General features: G+C 41.2%; 1 protein-coding gene across 1 annotated transcript in view; it reads right to left on the reverse strand.

Annotated features, from left to right (window-relative positions):
- NRG1 (neuregulin 1) overlaps positions 1 to 18,293 on the reverse strand; it is a 1,270,305-nt gene that overhangs the window by 379,463 nt on the left and 872,549 nt on the right. The gene's annotated exons all lie outside the window — the stretch shown is intronic.

Raw genomic sequence — 18,293 nt, forward strand, 5'->3', positions numbered from 1 at the left:
CAGAAGAGTATTGCCAATGTGGTGAATAATCAAGGTTGACAGCCACTCACAATGAAGTGGCTGTAACAAAGGACTTAAGCAAACTTTGATTATTGTAAGGATGGCACTTGTAGTTGGAACCAGTTCAATGGCACATTTCAATAATAATGCCTCCCAGTCATTGTGTTGGGCAATGGTAATGCAAGATAAATCCCTTCCTGCCCTTTAGGAGCTCCTGGTCTAAGGAAGGAATTAGACAAATAGACACTCAATTCCTCTGGATTATGGTTGGTATAATTATAGAGAAGCTTAGCATGGTGGGAGCAAATAGAAGGTTGGCCATTCCCAACTTGGCAGGTCAGGAAGGTCATATGTCATCAAGTTGCTAAATATTAATGATGAACAAATAAGATTTACCTGAAGAGGTGGAATGAAGAGGCAGGAGACATTTCTGGAAGAAGACACACAAGGAACATGGCGTGTTCAAGAAAATGTGACTTAGTGAGCAGGAGGTTGATGAGGATGGGGGGGAAAGTGATGAGAAACATGACTCACGAGCAAAATCATAGCTAACTCAGACAGGACATTGTCATAGCTTTACCTAGCAATGTTATGAATTCATGTAGTTATCATTGCAGAAAAATCAACAGAAGGACCTAAGTGCAAGGAGAGGGAGCCTAATTAGGCAGTAGTTTCAGAAAACCAGGGGCTAAATTACAATATAATCGAAGTACTGACACAAGAAGTATTAGGGGACACAATCAACAAAACTTGGTGACTGATCTTTTAGCTGGCAGGGGAAACAGAGAGAGAGCATGTCCTCAGAAAGGCACACAGACACGAAGCCTTCACACTTCTGAATAACATGTGGGTATCTTCTCAGGGGCTGTAATTTCTGCAAGGCTTGAGACAAGGCCTCCCACCAGTTGAACCCAGCTTAGCAAATACGAGGATCCTTAAACTTCCTTGGACGACAGCCTTTTGTAGGGCCACAGTACATGCAAAGCGTGCCAAACAGCACAAAAGACGCATGAGTTTGTGTACCCGACCTCTGAACCAGTTTCTTACATCTCCTTCAGGATCCGTACTCCTCTGCACAGAGGGGGAAAGCAGGAAGGTCTGCCAATATGTTTGGGGCAGGAATGTTAAGACAATTTTGTCATAAAAGATGTATTATGTGTTAGTCTAGTACTAGAGAAACAAATTCATAGACAATATATGTGTATAAGTGAGAGTTTTATATAAAGGATAACTGTACATTCAGGAAGCATCCCAACTCAGTCCAGCCAAGCTGTAAGTCCAATATAAGCCCATCTCTCTGATACCAATCAATAAAGGTCTCTTCAAACTCACGAAACACATGCAATGACACCAAATGCAGGATGATCATAGGCCAGTGGGTTGGAAGTCTTGTGGATCCAGTGGCATTGTACGCATCTCAGTGGTGGCAGGGTGTCTACATGGCTTCTCCAGCTCCAGAGGTCTGGTGGCAGCCGGTAGGTCCACGTGACTCCTCCAGCTCCCACAGCACATAGTGCCATGTGTCCTTTCAGTAGAGTGTCTCACAGGGAGTGGGCAGAGAGAGCGAGAGATTTCTCCTGCCTGTGAGGAGGAAATACCAGCGTTCCCAGAATTCTCAGGAGAAGGTCATGGCCACAAAGAAGCCTCATTGGTTATATCTTGGTTGACTGAAAGATTCCACCCCTTTACTCGTCATCCTCTCGAATTGACATCAGATTATGTAACTCCCACTCATTGAAACATACAACTTTAATGCTTCCCCCCCCCAATATCATGACCTCAATTCTATCTTATAAACCCAGCTAGACCAGAGCATGTACACTGGTACAGATAAGAGCTCACAACACAGGGAATCCAGGACAGATAACCCCCTCCAGACCAATAACGAGAGTAGAGATACCAGGAGGGTAAGAGGACAGTGGGGAAGAAAGGGGGACCGAATGCAAGGATCTACATATAACCCCTTCCCAGGGGGATGGACAACAGAAAAGTGGGTGAAGAGAGACAGCGATCGGTGTAAGACACGGTAACAAAATGATAAATTATCAAGGGTTCATGAGGGACAGAGATAGGAAGGGATAAAAATGAAGAGTTGATATCAAGGGCTCAAGTAGAAAGAAAATGTTTTGAAAATAATGATGGCAACATATGTACAAATGTTCTTGATACAATGGATGGATGTACGGATTGTGATAAGAGCTGTAAGAGCCCCAATAAAATAACTTATTTTTTAAAAAGATGTTAATGATTTCATTTGATGACTATAAAATAAAATGCCTTCTATATTTTGAATTGCTAAATGAACATTGTGAATTCAGGAGGGTCAACATGTGACTATTTCCTAACACAAATCTGAAAGTGTGTGGGATTGTGTTGTCTTGATAGGAGGGGAGACCCATAAACATTTGCTCTTTCCCAGAAGCCTGATGAGTACATTTAAAATTAGAGAAAATTTCATCTGCAATGTTCCCTTTTCCTCAACCCAGAACTCTTTTCTGTTTTCCACAACAGAAGCGTTATCATTTTTATATAAAATTGATTTTATTATTACTAATTTATCACCTAAAAGTCAATATGAGGAAAAGCAGAAAACAGAATTGGTGAGAGAAAAACCAGTAAAACTGAACTGGTATTCTGAGAAATGAAGTATTCTTTTTGAAGACTGGGGGCTGGGGCATCCTTGCAATCAGCAGCCAAAGGATAAGCTGAACGGCTCACAAACGTAATGCGAAATTCTCTTCGGGCCAAGTTGCTCCTCGGGGCTTCCATATGGAAGAAGAGCCTGAGGAGACAGCTTCGCTCTGTGATCATATTCTTTCTTAGTATCACTGTTGTCACTTAGGAGCTACTTGTTGATACATTCATTAATTCAACAGCATTTACTGAGCATCTCTGGAGAGCCAAGGATGGTCAGTGGTTACGGAAACACAATGTGTAATTGGAAGACAATAACCAAATTACCTATGACAAGAGCGAGGCTTTTCAAGTCTAGTCTGTTCACTTACCCAGGTAATGCTGGTCCTTAGCAGCAGAGGCTTTAGGTTCTGCAGCCTACAGTAAGGGTAGGGCTTGTAGGGTCTAAACAGCGGAGGCATCAAACACCAAAAACTTAAATCAAAAACATTGAGATGGGGAATGCTTACTATGGCTATTAAAAACTCTTTCGGGAAATTTTTATTTCACATTGCTAATCCACTTAGCAGTACGTGGATCCCCACATCTACTTGGCATTGAAAATATCATCGGGAAGCTTTGTTTTTTTCTTCCAGGTTACTGAGTCCAACAAGCCTGGGGAGGCATGAGGCTTCCTAATCCAAGCTCTGGTTTCAGCGGTTCTCAACCTGTGGGTTGCAACCCCTTTTTTGGGTCACCCCTTCACAGGGGTCACCCGATTCATAACAGTAGCAAAATGACAGTTATGAAGTAGCAACGAAAATAATTTGGTGGTTGGGGGTCACCACCACATGAGGAACTGTATGAAAGGGTCGCGGCCTGAGGAAGGGTGAGGACACTGGTTAGATCTACAGAACAATGAATGTCGCCAATGCCAGCAGCTGCTGCGTCAGCACAAGTAATCAATCCAGTCTCCCGTCTCCACTTTCACCTCTGTTTACACAGATCTCTAAAGAAACATGTGAGGACTCAGAAGATCCCACAATTATTTGGGTTGGGAACTCTTCAGAAGTCAACCTTGGCATGCATCCCTTCTCCTGATGTCTTCCTTTCATCATGTGACCACTGGAAACACGGGTAAAAATGGAACCATGTTCATTGTTGTTGGGGTAGGGTGTGGCTGGGGTATGAACTTCTTTCAGGTAAAGAACCTGTATGGTCTCCCTTCAGAAGAGTCAAATAGGTAAATACCACTTAATCTGGGAGGTGCTGCCTAAAAAGATTCCCTTGTAGATGGGTTTAGTAGTGGCTCAGAATATATTCAATAACCACTCAAAGCCAAGAGCTTCTCTTTGGCATTCAGCTAGGACAAAGCCCAAGGTAGGGAAATTGTGGATACACCCACCTTTTCTGACTTTCAGGGGTTTTTTGTGTCACTATCAGATACTATTTAATAATACATTAGAAGCCTTATGTCATCCTTCTTCGACTTCAAAATCCCTCAAGTCAATTCTCCCATTAGATTTTTCTCATTCTCCACACTTCAAAGCCTTTGTGGGTGACATCACGCTAGTCACATCAATAAATCCTGTCAATAAGCTTTGCCCTGTGTACCATAATGACAGGAGAATAAGAAATTTCTTTTGCTATATCCTACTCTGTTTTTGTAGGTGTTGTCTTTTCTTGAAGTTAGTGAAAAACGCTGTGTTAAAAAATAGAAACTATCAAAACAAACAAACTAAGCCACTGCCATCCAGTAAATTCTGATTTAGAGGAATCCTATAAGTCAGAATAGCAGTGCTCCTCTGGGTTTCTGATCCTGGACGTCTTTACAGGAATAGCCTATCACTTTCTAGTTCTACTTACATTCAAGTCATATATAAACTAAAAGTAGCCCTGAACACTCCTTTCTACGTGATGGAGTTTGCCATCTGACCTGTTGATCTTGTGTTCATCAGTCCCTGAAGCTACTGCAAGCAGGGATAGATAATCTCCACCCACAGACTTGGGACTTCTCAGCTTTTACAACAGCGGTTCTCAGCCTTCCTACTGCCGAAACCCTTTCATACAGTTCCTCATGTGGTGGTGACCCACAACCATAACATTATGTCCGTTGCTACTTCATAACTGTAATTTCGCTACTGTTAGGAATCGTAATACAAATATCTGATATTTACACAGTGGCTGCTCTCTACTCGTGTGACTGGTCTGCATAAGTACGTTATGGCACCAACCTTGTCACATACACCTGTATTTGTATGGGTGTATGTGATGGGTTTGGCATGATGAAGTCATCACCATCCGATGGCCTCAGGAACTGAGACATCGCTCCTCTATCTGTCTCCAGGCAGGTCCGTCCACATACAGATACGCCCACATACAAGTCCCAGCGTGATGGCTTCATCACACTCACATGCTATGAAAATAACACCCCACACTCTTTCCAATGGTCTTAAGTGACCCCTGTGAAAGGGTTGTTCGGTCCCCAAAGGGGGTCACAACCCACAGGTAGAGAACCGCTGTTCTACAGCCAGATGAGTCATTTCCATAGGATGAATCTTTATATCAATATATACATCAGTTTCACTGGTTTTGCTTCTCTGATACACCTAACATAAGAAAGAGTGTAGACTGCTATTTTCATAGTATTTGGGTTAGGTATTATAGCAGCACCAGAGATGAGTTGAACTTTTCAGGAAGTTGTGCACAGGTTATATGCAAGTACTAACACCATTTGCTATAAGGGAGCTACTACCACCAGCAAAGACGAGCTCAGAATGGAGTGTGTCCTTTGGACATAGGGCTCCTGTCCTAAGAGCCTCATAAACTCAGAGGAAGATTGAGGCCAGGACACAAGGGGATCTCCCAGGAATGCCAGGCCCGCAGATGCTGACAGGAGACCATTCCTCTTAACTTGTGAATGACAGAGAAAGAGGGCCTTCCCTCAGCTGTGGCCTAAAGTCACACTTCCAGACTCCTAAACTGCGAGACAATACAGTTCCATTCTTTAAAGCCACTTCCTCCTCTTGTTTCTCCTATAGCACCCCTAGATCACTAAGACAAAAACCAAAGAGGTTACTTTGGAGACAGAATTCAAACTTCTCCTGAATGTAGTCGCAATTCACGAGACTGTGTAGTTATCAAATAGTGATGTTTTTATTCTATTATTTGCCTATTTGATCATTCTTATGATGGGTGTTGTCAATTTAGACTACTGGTAACTTCCTATGTCCACGACAGAACTGTTCCATAGGGTTGTCAAGGTGTGTGGCCCCGTGGAAGCAGATTTTCAGGCCTGCCTTCCAGGCATCTGGGTGACAGTAACACTGCTCAAGAGATTGGTCACTCATTTTTGTGAACACGGGGTTCTGATAAGCTGAAGATGAGGATGATAAACTGAGCTGGAGCTCTTTTGCTCTTGGTTGCTTGCCATCTTCAGCATCTTAATATGTTGTTCAAAAAGGGGTAGTCATAGTACAGTGGTTCTCAACCTGTGTGTTGTGACCCTTTTTGGGGTCGAATGACCCTTTCACACTGGTCGCCTAAGACCATCGGAAAACACAGAAATATTTCACAATATATAATTACATAGTGTTTTGTGATTGATCACCATACTTTAATTATGTTCAATTTGTAACAATGAACATACATCCTGCATATCAGATATTTACATTATGATTCATAACAGTAGCAAAGTTACAGTTAAGAAGCATCGAAAATAAGTTCATGGTTGGAAGTCACCACACATGAGGAACTGTATTAAATGGTTGCAGCATGAGGAAGGTTCAGAAACACTGACATAGGAGCTATAGAGAGGATACCATATGGTGTCTCCTTGTTATGCCTGGGCTAGCAATCACTTCTAATCTTTGCCATTAATCTCATTGTATATGTTTTCAATGGCCTCATCATTAGTTTTGCTCTCTTATGCTTACCACAAATCCACAGCGTACAAAGCCCTTCAGAGACATCTTCTCATTTCAGTCTTACATGGCCACTCTATGAGCAAAGACTGAGCAGGAAGTAGTGTTCCGGTTTCCGGATGAAGAAAGGATACGGGAACGTTGTGCGTTCACGTCTTAGGAAGCACACACAGGTTCAGTAAGAAGCAGAGTTCTAGTCATGAAATGCTTCTTTCCCCTCTCCTGGCCCTGCCCTGGTACTGATCTTGAGTGCTAGTCCACAAACGGTGTTTGCAACTACACGGGGCTACGAGGGGCATCCCGTCCAACGTTCATAGATAAATGTTTCCACAAAAATTTTAAAGCCCCTTGTATTTACTTGGTCACCTTGAACAAATCACAGATCAACTTCTGGTTCCTCACTCATAAAATATCAAGTCAGGTTCCCCTCCAGGGATTTTCTTTTTTAAATATAGATGTCTGGGTTCTACTGTCATCTCACCAATCCACGATGGGGATTTAGAAATCTTTATGTTTTAAAGGTTTCCATAAGCCTCTGATGCAGCTTGTTGGATCAAGGAGAGTTACCAGATCCCTTTGGCCTTACCATTCTGCCTTGGTGGATTTTTTATCTATTTGCTTCTACTGCTGCTAGCTGGATGGGAGCCCCATGCACCTCAGAGGGGAACTGTGTTCCGTGGGGCAATGGCTGGCCTTCGGAGAGTCAATCTGTAGGTCTTTCTTTTGAGTCACCACTAGGTGAGTGCCTAGTGTCCTTTTTAGGTGCTGTACTCCATATGACAGACTGGAACTGCCCCCCAGGATGTCCAAGGCTTTTCTTTCTTTCTCTTTTTAATCATTTTATTGGGGGCTCATACAACTCTTATCACAATCCCTGTAACCATCCATTGCGTCAAGCCCATTTGTACATTTGTTACCATCCTCATTCTCAAAACATTTGCTTTCTACTTGAACCTTGGGTATCAGCTCCTCATTTTTCCCTTCCTTCCCCTCCCCTCCCTTCCATTATGAACTCTTGATAATTTATAAATTATTATTTTGTTCATGTCTTATCCTGTCTGATGTCTCCCTTCACCCACTTGTCTGTTGTCCACCCCCCAGGGAGGGGGTTGTAGGTAGATCACTGTGATCGGTTGACTCAGAGTGCACTGTAAGTTTGGGGGAGTTGTAAGTCTTTTGGGATTGGAAAGCCTCTCCTTCCTCCCAAAGAGCGGCCGAGCTGCAGATTGCGTGGTCAGCAGGCTGTGGTGCAAGCACAGTTCACTAGGGCTCCCTCTCCACAAACTCACGCTTAGAACGATGGTAAGTCCCAACGGAGGGAACTATCCTTTGGCCTAAGGGGAAGAGGGGTCAGAGAAGAAACAAGCAAACAAAAAGGGCAGTTTGACAAGAGGCTCTACTTTATTGATGTCCTTTCCATGTATATTAAGGAATGGAATGACTGACGTGAGAATGGAAATGGTTACATTGTCATATTAATATTTTACTATGAGGCTGAGACAAAAAATAAGAGGATTGTTTTGTGAACACTTTAATTAAGTTGTTATCACTTCCACCATGCCTGTGAGTATTGATCCCTTATAGGAAAACAAAAAATGAAAATACCTTAACTCCCTACCAATAGTAAAAATTAAAACACAGACACACAGGCGCCAAATCTTATGTGTCTCAGCCTGGGGCCAAGAAGATAGCTCGTCTGAGGCAAAGACAGGCTTCCGTTAATCAGGTCTTTTGAGTCCATCTCTAGAGCATTGAATACAATCTTTACAAAAGCTGACGATGTCCCTTGGCTAAACTGAAAACGAAAAACAATTTTTTAAAGTTCAAAATCAATCAAATCGGAAAGATTGATAGTTCAGGGGCATCCCCAAGTCTGATTTTAAAGGCTGAGCCCTCTGTTTTCTTATTAGAGCTCTCGGGTGAAGATCTAAAACGTAGGGTCCATTTAGATACTTGTCCTTGCTGGATCTCCTCTTATTGAGAGGTGCATGGATGGGAAGAAGGAAATAGAAGGGCGTCTGATGGTGTATTATTCCAACCATATTCAGCTCGCTTGCTTATGATGATTACCTTCCGTGACAGGTATAGAAATATCCAGTTTATCACCTTCTTCTTCTTCTTCTTCTTCTTCTTCTTCTTCTTCTTCTTCTTCTTCTTCTTCTTCTTCTTCTTCTTCTTCTTCTTCTTCTTCTTCTTCTTCTTCCTTTTCTCTCTTTAAAATATACGTGGCATCCCAAAATGATTCATCAAAAAATGGAATTTAAAAGATAAAGCAATTCTTTCACAAACTTTCTGTAGCTCGTTCCCTCAACTCCTCCAACCCCACCTAGCTCATATCTGTTACATCTTATCAACATCATCTTCCTGAGGGGAGACTCCCTGTTGATTGCATAGTGCCTAGAACTATATTCAGGACAGACCAGGAAGTATGAATTGAATTAATCTCTTAAGGTCACAGTGTAGAATGTTTTCTCCTGTAACTCATTATTTTAAGGAGAATGTCACTGGGTTTTGATGTAGGTTTTCAGATGAGGTCATGCCCCTTCTGCATCCTTAGTCCATTCTTCATTAGCCTGGTATATAACACATAGGTGGCTAATATGGGAATTATTATTAAAAATCAGTTAAAATCTTAAAAGATATTTATCCAAGCGTATTTTCAAAGTCTGATCTTAACTCCAAGTGACTATGCCCACTGGTGGTAGTTGGGAGAGTTGTGGAGACAAGCAGCTAAAGCGCTCTGCCAGGAGATCTTAGAAAGCCTCCCTGTCCTCAGCCCCACATCTTTCTTTGAACAAGATGTAAGCGGCACTGCTAAGAAAGACATACACTTCCGAGTGGATTTCCAGATAAGCACATGATAATGAAGGGCTAATACATTGAATTGAAAGTGGGCCTTGGTTTTACACAAGTTACATAAAATATACAGTTTTGGAAAATGAATCAAAAGCTATTATATAAATTTTAATTGGTATGTTTAGCTACACCTTGCCAAACTCGACTCTTTTCTACCTGTCTCTTCTGAAATAATTGAATTCTGCTATATACTAGCTTTGTCACATTGTTCTCTCTAAGCCTCAATTTTGTGTGTGTGCAAAATGTAAAAGATAATCAAATTTACCACCTATGACTGCTATGAGGGTTAAACATGAAAAGCCTTGCGCAGCTTCAGAATGGTGTGCCTTACCTATAAAAAGTTGCACCTCATTTACTGTCACCATGATCATTATCATCTCCTCCATGCCCCTGGTAATAGAAAACTGAAATTGTTGTAAAAATGTTAGAACCCTCTTGAAAGTATATCACTGACTTTTATGCATCTACTTTTGGGTCAACTATGTTCAAGTGCTTTGTTGTTATTATTTATTCTGAGTATTCGGTTATTTTTATACTCATTTTTAATTATAAGTCACATTTCAATAATGTTTAGGAGTTTATACCTTATTCATATTTTGTATAATTCAACTTTTAAAGCCAATTTACAACTAAATATATAACATTACTTTGGTTATTTCTGAGTACTTATGGATTTATGTGACCACGGCTGATTCATTAGTGTGGCTAAATCATGTCAATCCTTATTTGTCTTATTGTTAACTCAGAATTATTATTTATGAGAGTTAAGTATAATTTTAAGGACTTATTTGACCACCCAGGGTTTACTGTCAGTCTCCTAGATACAGCTAATGGATAACAAAGACATAGACTCCTGAGAGAGATGATGGGCACGGGAAGCTGGGAATCAGCGTAATATCTGATAGTTCTTCCAGACATCCAGGTGAAAAGGGAAAGATCTGAGCTTGATCGTCACGCCTGGCTGCTCTCAGGGAGGTCAGAGTTCCAAGGCAGCTGTGTGAGTCACACATGTCCTGAAGGGACTGCCTTCCCAGAAACACTCAGTTATTTGTCAGGCAGCGAAGGGAGAACTAGCAAGGTACCCCAAGACGGATCTTGTTATGTAAAAGGAAAATGAAGTCTTTATGTTATTACAGATGGCGGATTAAGAAAGCGTTTCACACGGAGATGATCAATAAGATTCCCTACCCTAAAATAACAAGCATATGTCTAGGTCAGCGGTTCTCAACCTGTGGGTCGTGACCCCTTTGGAGGTCTAAGGACCCTTTCACAGGGGTTACCTAAGGCCATCGGAAAACACATATTTCTGATGGTCTTAGGAACTGAGACATGCAGATACGCCCACATACAAGTACCCAGCATGAAGATTGTTACCCATGCTACACCGTGCTTCAAGACAAAATTGCATTTATTTGTAATTACAAATACATATTTCATAATATATCATTACATATTGTTTTTGTGATTCATCACTATGCTTTAGTTATGTTCAATTTCTAACAATGAAAATACATCCTGCATATCAGATAATTCATAACAGAAGCAAAACTACTGTCATGAAGTAGCAAGGAAAATAATGTTATGGTTGGTGGTCACCACAACATGAGAAACTGTACTAAAGGGCCACGGCATTAGGAAGATTGAGTACCACTGCTCTAGTGTAAACACAGGAAGATAAAGTACATATTCATAATTTGATTTGGGGCTCAAACTTAATCCTAGCTCCAATCTAAAAACAATTAGATCTTGGGACATGGCCCTGCTCAATATTTGCCCTCACAAAGAAAACACAAAAGATATTGGTACTTTAACATAGTGTCCTGAAGGAATTAGACGGTTCCTGACTATCAGATAGAACAGCATCTGGAGTCTTAAAGGGTGATTTCCAACCAAGAAGCCATGTAAGTGCGACATCAGTTAAGCTCACAGGAAGGAGACATACAAATATCCATGATCCTAGGATTGTAAATTACATAATCTGAATCCAAAGGAGGAAATAGTGTCACAGCTTAAATTGCGAGATTCTGGTTTGCAGAACGCCGTAAATGACAGTGGAAACCCAAAACACATTTGCAGAATTGAACAGAAAATAAGTGTCCAAAGATTTCCCTCTAACCATAACTGAGGTATGGGAATAATGTGGCTGTCAGATAGAGAGTACCAGAGAGAGGACTATAGTAGATTAAAGTGGAAAACCTGACATGAATTGTTAAAACCTTGTCACTTGATCTCCCTTCTGATACAGTTTGGGCTTCATTTGGTTTTAAGTCTGTTCACTTTTTTTTCATATTGGGATTTATCTCTGTTTTATTAGCCTTCTTGAGTCTTTGTTTTGTGTTTTTCTATGTTTCACAGTTTAGGATCTTAAAAATGGATCACAAATTGCTCTATTTTTAAGGTGAATCTATACTAGTGAAAGGCTGGGACGGGTTTGGCAATGTGCGAACAGAAGTAAACAGATGAGAACAGCGTCCAACAAGAATGGATCCAAGTTAGGACGTGGGGACATTGATCGCAAATAACCTTTTGAAAAAATTGACTATAATGAAACAGAATAAATGAAAGCAGCATGCGTGAGGGAAGGTCTTGCTGCTTTGTTTTTAAGGTAAGAGCTGCCACCACACTCATTGTGATCGAGTCAATTCTGACTCCCAGTGACCCTATAGGACAGATTAGAACTGTCCCTCAGGATTTCAAGACTTTTAAACCTTACAGGAATAGACAGAAAGGCTGGCGGGCTTACCTCTCTAACCTGATGGTTAGTAGGTTAGTGCCTAGTGCACTGTGCCACGGGGCTCCCTGTAGAACCCAGTTACTGTGGGATAGGAATAATCCAGAAGAGTGTTGACAATGCAGAGCAATCAAGGGAAAGTTTTGGGGGAAAATCATTTAGACTTCGTACAGAGGTGCTGGATAGTAGATGTAGTTGATTTATTTTTAAGTCATCAATAACTAGCTATACAAATTGTGGGAAAACCACTTTTCCTCTGATTACCTAATCTCCCTCCTCTAAAAGGGTCAGCAATGTCAGTCTTACATAGGAAATTTAATTCAATTAGTGTATGCGCAAATGGATCTGCTACCACGGGTGGCCCCAGTAGTTGCAGAGCAAATGCTGAATTACAACAGATTAACACAAATCGCCCTGCTAGGATTTTTTTTCCCACTTGTCTTTGGCATGTGTCTGATTTTTATTTTCCTAGAACTTTTCTTTCATAAAGCCAGGGGGCCATCACTTATGACCAGAGAGCACTAGTTTTATTCTCTTGATATGGCCGCAAGGGTGGAATGAGCTTACGTCCATACTACATGTTCACACAGGGAACCCTCAAGAATAAAGTTTTGATAGAAAATGAGCCCTAGTGGTGCGGTGGGTCCTGTATTGGACTGCCATCAAAGGTCGGCCGTGGGAAACCCCATCTGCGCCCTTGAAGGTTTATAGCCTCGAAGCCCAGAGTGGCTCCTGTGCTGCCTTTAGGGTCAGTGGGAGTCAGAATCGACTCCATGGCAGTGAAGTTCTTCTCTTTTAATCGTTACTCAGTGCAAGAATATATATATATATGTATATACATATATATATCACAATGACATTTTATTTAAGAGTCAAGTGGGTTTGATGCATAGCCACCCTTCTACAGATTAGTGTTATATACATTTTATTGAAAAATAATTTTAAGAAGGACCTAAGAATATTTGGAGATGTTATTGATCTCTCATTGACTTTTTAACTCAGTAGATGGCAAATATATATATTAGATTCTTGTATTGGGGGCTCTGGCAGCTCTTATCACAATTTATATATTCATCGATTGTGTCAGCACATTTGTACATATGTTGCCATCATCATTTTCAAAGCATTTTCTTTCTACTTGAGCCCTTGATATCACCTCCTCATTTTTTAAAATAGATATATTTTAATGTGTAAAAGACAGACAATATATTTTCAATCTTCGGAACTTTTCAAAATCTCAATATGAATATTCCTTCAATAGTCAGGAAAAGTGAAAAGTGTCCTATATATTCAACTCTCTCAAGTGGTATGACAGGAAGCTACATTTGGTTTACTTTCCCTTTGAGCTTTTGCACTGATGCTTTTGACAAAATTACGTGTCCACCACGGTGTCTGGCACAGATAGGCATTTGATGAGCGTGCCCTGCCACAGTGAATAAGCGGCTGACATCTGGGTCTAATGCTGTGGGCCATCTTCACACGCTTAGTAAATTTTGAACAGGAGACCCTGGAGTTTCAATTTTTACTATAGACCACAACTTATGTTACATATATAGGTAACTATTACCATTTCCCCAATTCTTAAAGAATGTTTAAATAGGAAAAATTAAGAGTTTCAATAATTATTCTTTTTTTCTCCATCAATTCTCTCAATTCCCATTGCCATTACTCTAATTCAAGTCCCCTAAATCCCCCACCTAGATTGGAATCAAAGTTATGTGGACCCCCTAGTTTCAGTCTGTCTAATTCAATTTCCAGAACACACACACTCATTTTAAAAATCCAAATCTGATTCTAGCACTTTAATAATTCATTTATTCATTCATTTAACAAATACTTCTGGAAAGTTTCCCTTGTTCTAGCTATCACCCAGCACTGGAAGAGCAAGTATGATCAAATTCAGACATAAATCAGCAGTAATTTCAAGAAAGAATTAGTTCTGAGTTTGATCAGAAAAAAAATGACTAAGATTTTAAACCCACTGCCCACTGCCATCGGGTCAATTCCGGCTCATAGTGACCCTAGAGGACAAAGTAGAACCACCTGTGTGCATCTGAAGCTGCACCTCTTCGTGGGCACAGACGGTCTCATCTTGCTCCCATTCGCCTTGCTCCTAGCTTGATGAACTAAAGCACATTGCAAGGCAGACTGATGACACCATTTTGATGGATACCTTTGTTCAGACAGTGCATAGGACTCAGGGGCCAGGGAAAGAAGGAACAGACATTTTAAAAGTGAATTCCTCCTGGACAGCTTTTTGAAAAAGGCCACGTTGGCTCGGTGGTCTTTTTCTATCACGATAGGCGATTTCTATCACAATTTCCTACTTTTTAAATAACCTCAGGTTAAAAACCAATTTTCTCTGTAACTCCAATGATCAAAATGTTTGTGTACATTAGAGTGATTGGATATACAAAGCATCCCCCTGATAAGAAATCTCAGTTCCTTGTAGCCAACTCTGGGAGCCAGCAGGGTCATTTCTGTGAAAAGGCAGAAAACAAACAAACACCCTCACTGCCACTGAGTCAAAGCTAACTTCTAGCAATTCCATAAGGCAGGGCAGAACTGCCCCTGGAAGTTTCTTATACTATACTTTTTAACAGGGATAGACCCTCCCCCCCATCTTTCTCCCACTGAGAGGCTGGTGGCTTGGAAAGGTAGACTTCGTGGATGGCAGCTCATGACTCCAGCAGGACTCTGTTAAGAGGTGGAAGAGTCTTAGGTTCAAGTGAAAATGCTGTAATTGTTTCAGCTTCCCTAAAAGCATTTAGATCCCTATCTCATTCATACAGAGAGAAGGTCTGTCCTGCTTACAAAGTAAAACCTTAAAACATGTCCTATTCATTCCTAGACACAGCATTGGGCAAAGGAACAGGTGCATGAAGAAGATCATCGAAGTTATAAAGTCCCCCTGAACACCTTAAGTTGTGCCCTTGGGTGAAGTTGGACTGCTAAAATGGTCAACACTCTATATGCAGTGCCCTGATCCTTGCTGAATTGCTTTAACCAATGCCAGCTTTAATGTTATGTCCTTGGCTTTCGTTCAAGGTTTATACAAGAAACCATCACATGAAATTCTTTCTGCATTTACTGTAAAAGTGTGGTTGAAGGCATTGTCCATTACCTCACTCACTTGCACTATGAAGTCCCATAAGGGAAATTTACTTCAAAATTAATTTTAGAAAACAAAATGGGTTCCTGGTTAAGTTCGTTTCCCCATCCCCCAATTATGAAAGACACATTAATTAGGAATGTCTCTGTTTAAGGGGCAGAAGCGCTCCTCAGGCTCCCTAGTCAAAGCAGGGAGCTCACTGACTTTCATCATTGGGCAGGCTTCTTGAGTAATCGAATGTTTATGGAAGATGCAACAACTAGGCTTCGGAGCCTCAGATGCAGGAGGCTCAGATATAGGATGCGTCACTGGATTGATCTCCACTGGCCTGTCTTCTCTTCTCAGCTTCCTTTTCTTCCCTAAATACAAGCATGACCCTTAGGACAGGAATGGTCAATGCGTCATAAACGCCATTTCTGCGTAGTGTCTTCATGGAGAAATAAAATCTCCCTCAGAATTGGCATGTCCGTCTTGGGGAAGACATTCCTTGGTCTTAGCTCTCGTTGGTCAGGCACACACTGCTCAAGAAACTCCATGGTCCTATGCGGAAGCATAAATGATGACTAGCCCTGCTGAGTGAGAGTCCTAGGTTATGGTGGAGAAGATCTCTCAGAGGAAAGACCATCTTGTTACGAGAAGAACACAGGACAACACAGAAGACAGACGACAGATAGTAACCAGAGCTGCCTAAACTTAGAATATGTTAAATATAGATTGTGCTTTTTGCCATCCTAATGGACACCCTTTGCCACTTTGATTAATCCCATTCATTTCTCTTCCGCACTCTGGCCAGAAGTAGGTAACAGCCACAGGTGAAGCAGATTTAAATTTCCAGAAAACTCTACAAAGGAAAACAAATGGTATTGGCAAATACTCAAGTCCCCCCTTTCTAATACATTATCATTCAAAACGTGATACATGTCCAGCAATGTGTCCTATCATTCTTCCTCCTAAAGCCAGGATTGTCTCTTAAATTTATTTTCATCACATAGCAATATGCCTGAGTATTCTACCCCAACCCACTATCCTTGAGTCGACTCTGACTCCTCAACCTTAGTCATTCAATACACACGCTCTGTTCCCCAAGAACTATATCCCTTCCTCACTAAGGCTATTTTCTTAGGTGACCAGTGAAATTAGAGGGAAAATAGTAAGAGGTCTTCTAGTTGGCAGTACTAGGAAGCAGCCATGACAAATGGACAATTTTGACTTGCTTTCATTTTCCAAAGGATTCTAGTTCATGTGTTACTATGCCAACAATATATGAAACTGAAATCACTAATATTTTCTTTCCATAAACTAAAAAGTAACTGTGATTCATGTGTATTATCGAAGAGAAATGACGCATTTGAAACTACTGGGTTATCTAAACACACTTTCTCTCCTCCCATTTCTTAAGGAGCCACGTCGATGTTTTATTCATTATGCGGTATCTCTAAAAGTAGATTAATATCTGCTTGTGGGAAGGTGCCGTTTAAGGCAAGCTGCATGATTCCAAATCAGCCACGGGGTCACGATCACGTCCATTTGCATACTGTTCACTACTGTCCGTTGGATAGTGACATGCTTCAAATAGGCACTTGAAAAACGAAGTGTTTTTTACTGTTTTCGGGGAAATAAGCCTGGTTTTCTTCACACAAGTTTTTAATTTAGCTTACCACCCACAAATAAGAAGTTCAGATTTATTTGTCTCTGACATTCAAAACTGCTTGCTTTCCCAACTCACCAAAAAGAAGGGAAAAAAAGGTACATGTGTTACAATATCAATGACAGAACTTTAAAATGAGGGACAAAAGGACTGCCCATATTCTCACAGTATGAATGTTTCTTTTATCTTTTCAAGTTTCTAAGTCCTTTACCACGCCCTATATAATGTCACATTTAAGGCTAGAAAACGGATTTGATGTTGTAAACCCTATCCCATAGGGTTTTATTTAGGTTTTTCAATTTTAAAAAGTAGAATTTTTATAGCTGACTGGCACCCTATTAATTTAGTGTACACCTATTTACTCAATCGTACCCCAATGTCAAAGATTTTGCTAAAATAAAGGCCTCCATTTGTGCGTATGACTTTCAGTACATGTGAGCGAGCTGACATTCTTGGTGGGCGTTGGTTTGGACGGCGGACCTCCGTGGGGGAGAGTGGCGCCGTCCCTGGCGGTTTCCATCCCTGCGTTCCTCACTGAAGCCGATCACCAGGTTTGTCCCACTTGGGGCTACCTAGTAGTTTTGCAGCACCAATTTTTTGTCAGCACCAATGTAATAAATGTTTGGTCACCAGGGCTCTTTCTATACATTTGAGTTATTCCCTCTACATGCATTTGTAAGAACTGGATAAATATATATCAACATGTGTAGGGCTCGTATATTGCCAAATTACTCTCGGAAAGCACGGAATAAATGCACACTGTCAAAGTGAAGAGGTGAAAATTCCAATCTCTCCATGCTGTTTTGTTCTTGTGATGGATCCATAGTCTTAAAAAAAAATACCCAAACAGCTGTGTAGCAGAAATGATATTTGTTGTTGTTGTTTTGATTTGGTTTGTTTTTCTTTCTTGCCTCCCCAGCCCCACTTCCCTAGACTCAAGGAGGTGTTTTCACATTAACATCTGTGCTACCCTGATGTGTACCCCCAGGCCTTATCACGGCTTGTCACCTCCTCACAGACATTAATTTCTCCTGCAGATGTTTGTCCTTCAGCTTTCTCTTTACGAAAGCCTCAGGATGTAGGGGTCGGCTGCCCTTCAAAACGATGGCAGAGAGGTCCCCTGTCACTCCGTCCCCCTCCTTTGTGGTCCCAGGCGATGGGTTTTCCTTTGCTTATGGTCCCAGTTGACACCTGACCTTTCCCAATGGAAACAATATCAATGGTGCTAGAATTTGTGTTACTGAAATTTCAGTCCTGGTGGTAGATGATCCACACCGCCATGAGGCACCATCTGTCCCACTATTCTAATCAGAAATGAAAGTAAGAGGAAGATGGACCTTCTCCCCCAATTCACTGTGGAAGACTGGGGAGGAAGGGGCGCTGTACTTCAACCAAACCAGCTGTCATGGA

Source organism: Tenrec ecaudatus, chromosome 8, assembly GCF_050624435.1.
Source record: "Tenrec ecaudatus isolate mTenEca1 chromosome 8, mTenEca1.hap1, whole genome shotgun sequence".
Classification (NCBI taxonomy): domain Eukaryota; kingdom Metazoa; phylum Chordata; class Mammalia; order Afrosoricida; family Tenrecidae; genus Tenrec; species Tenrec ecaudatus.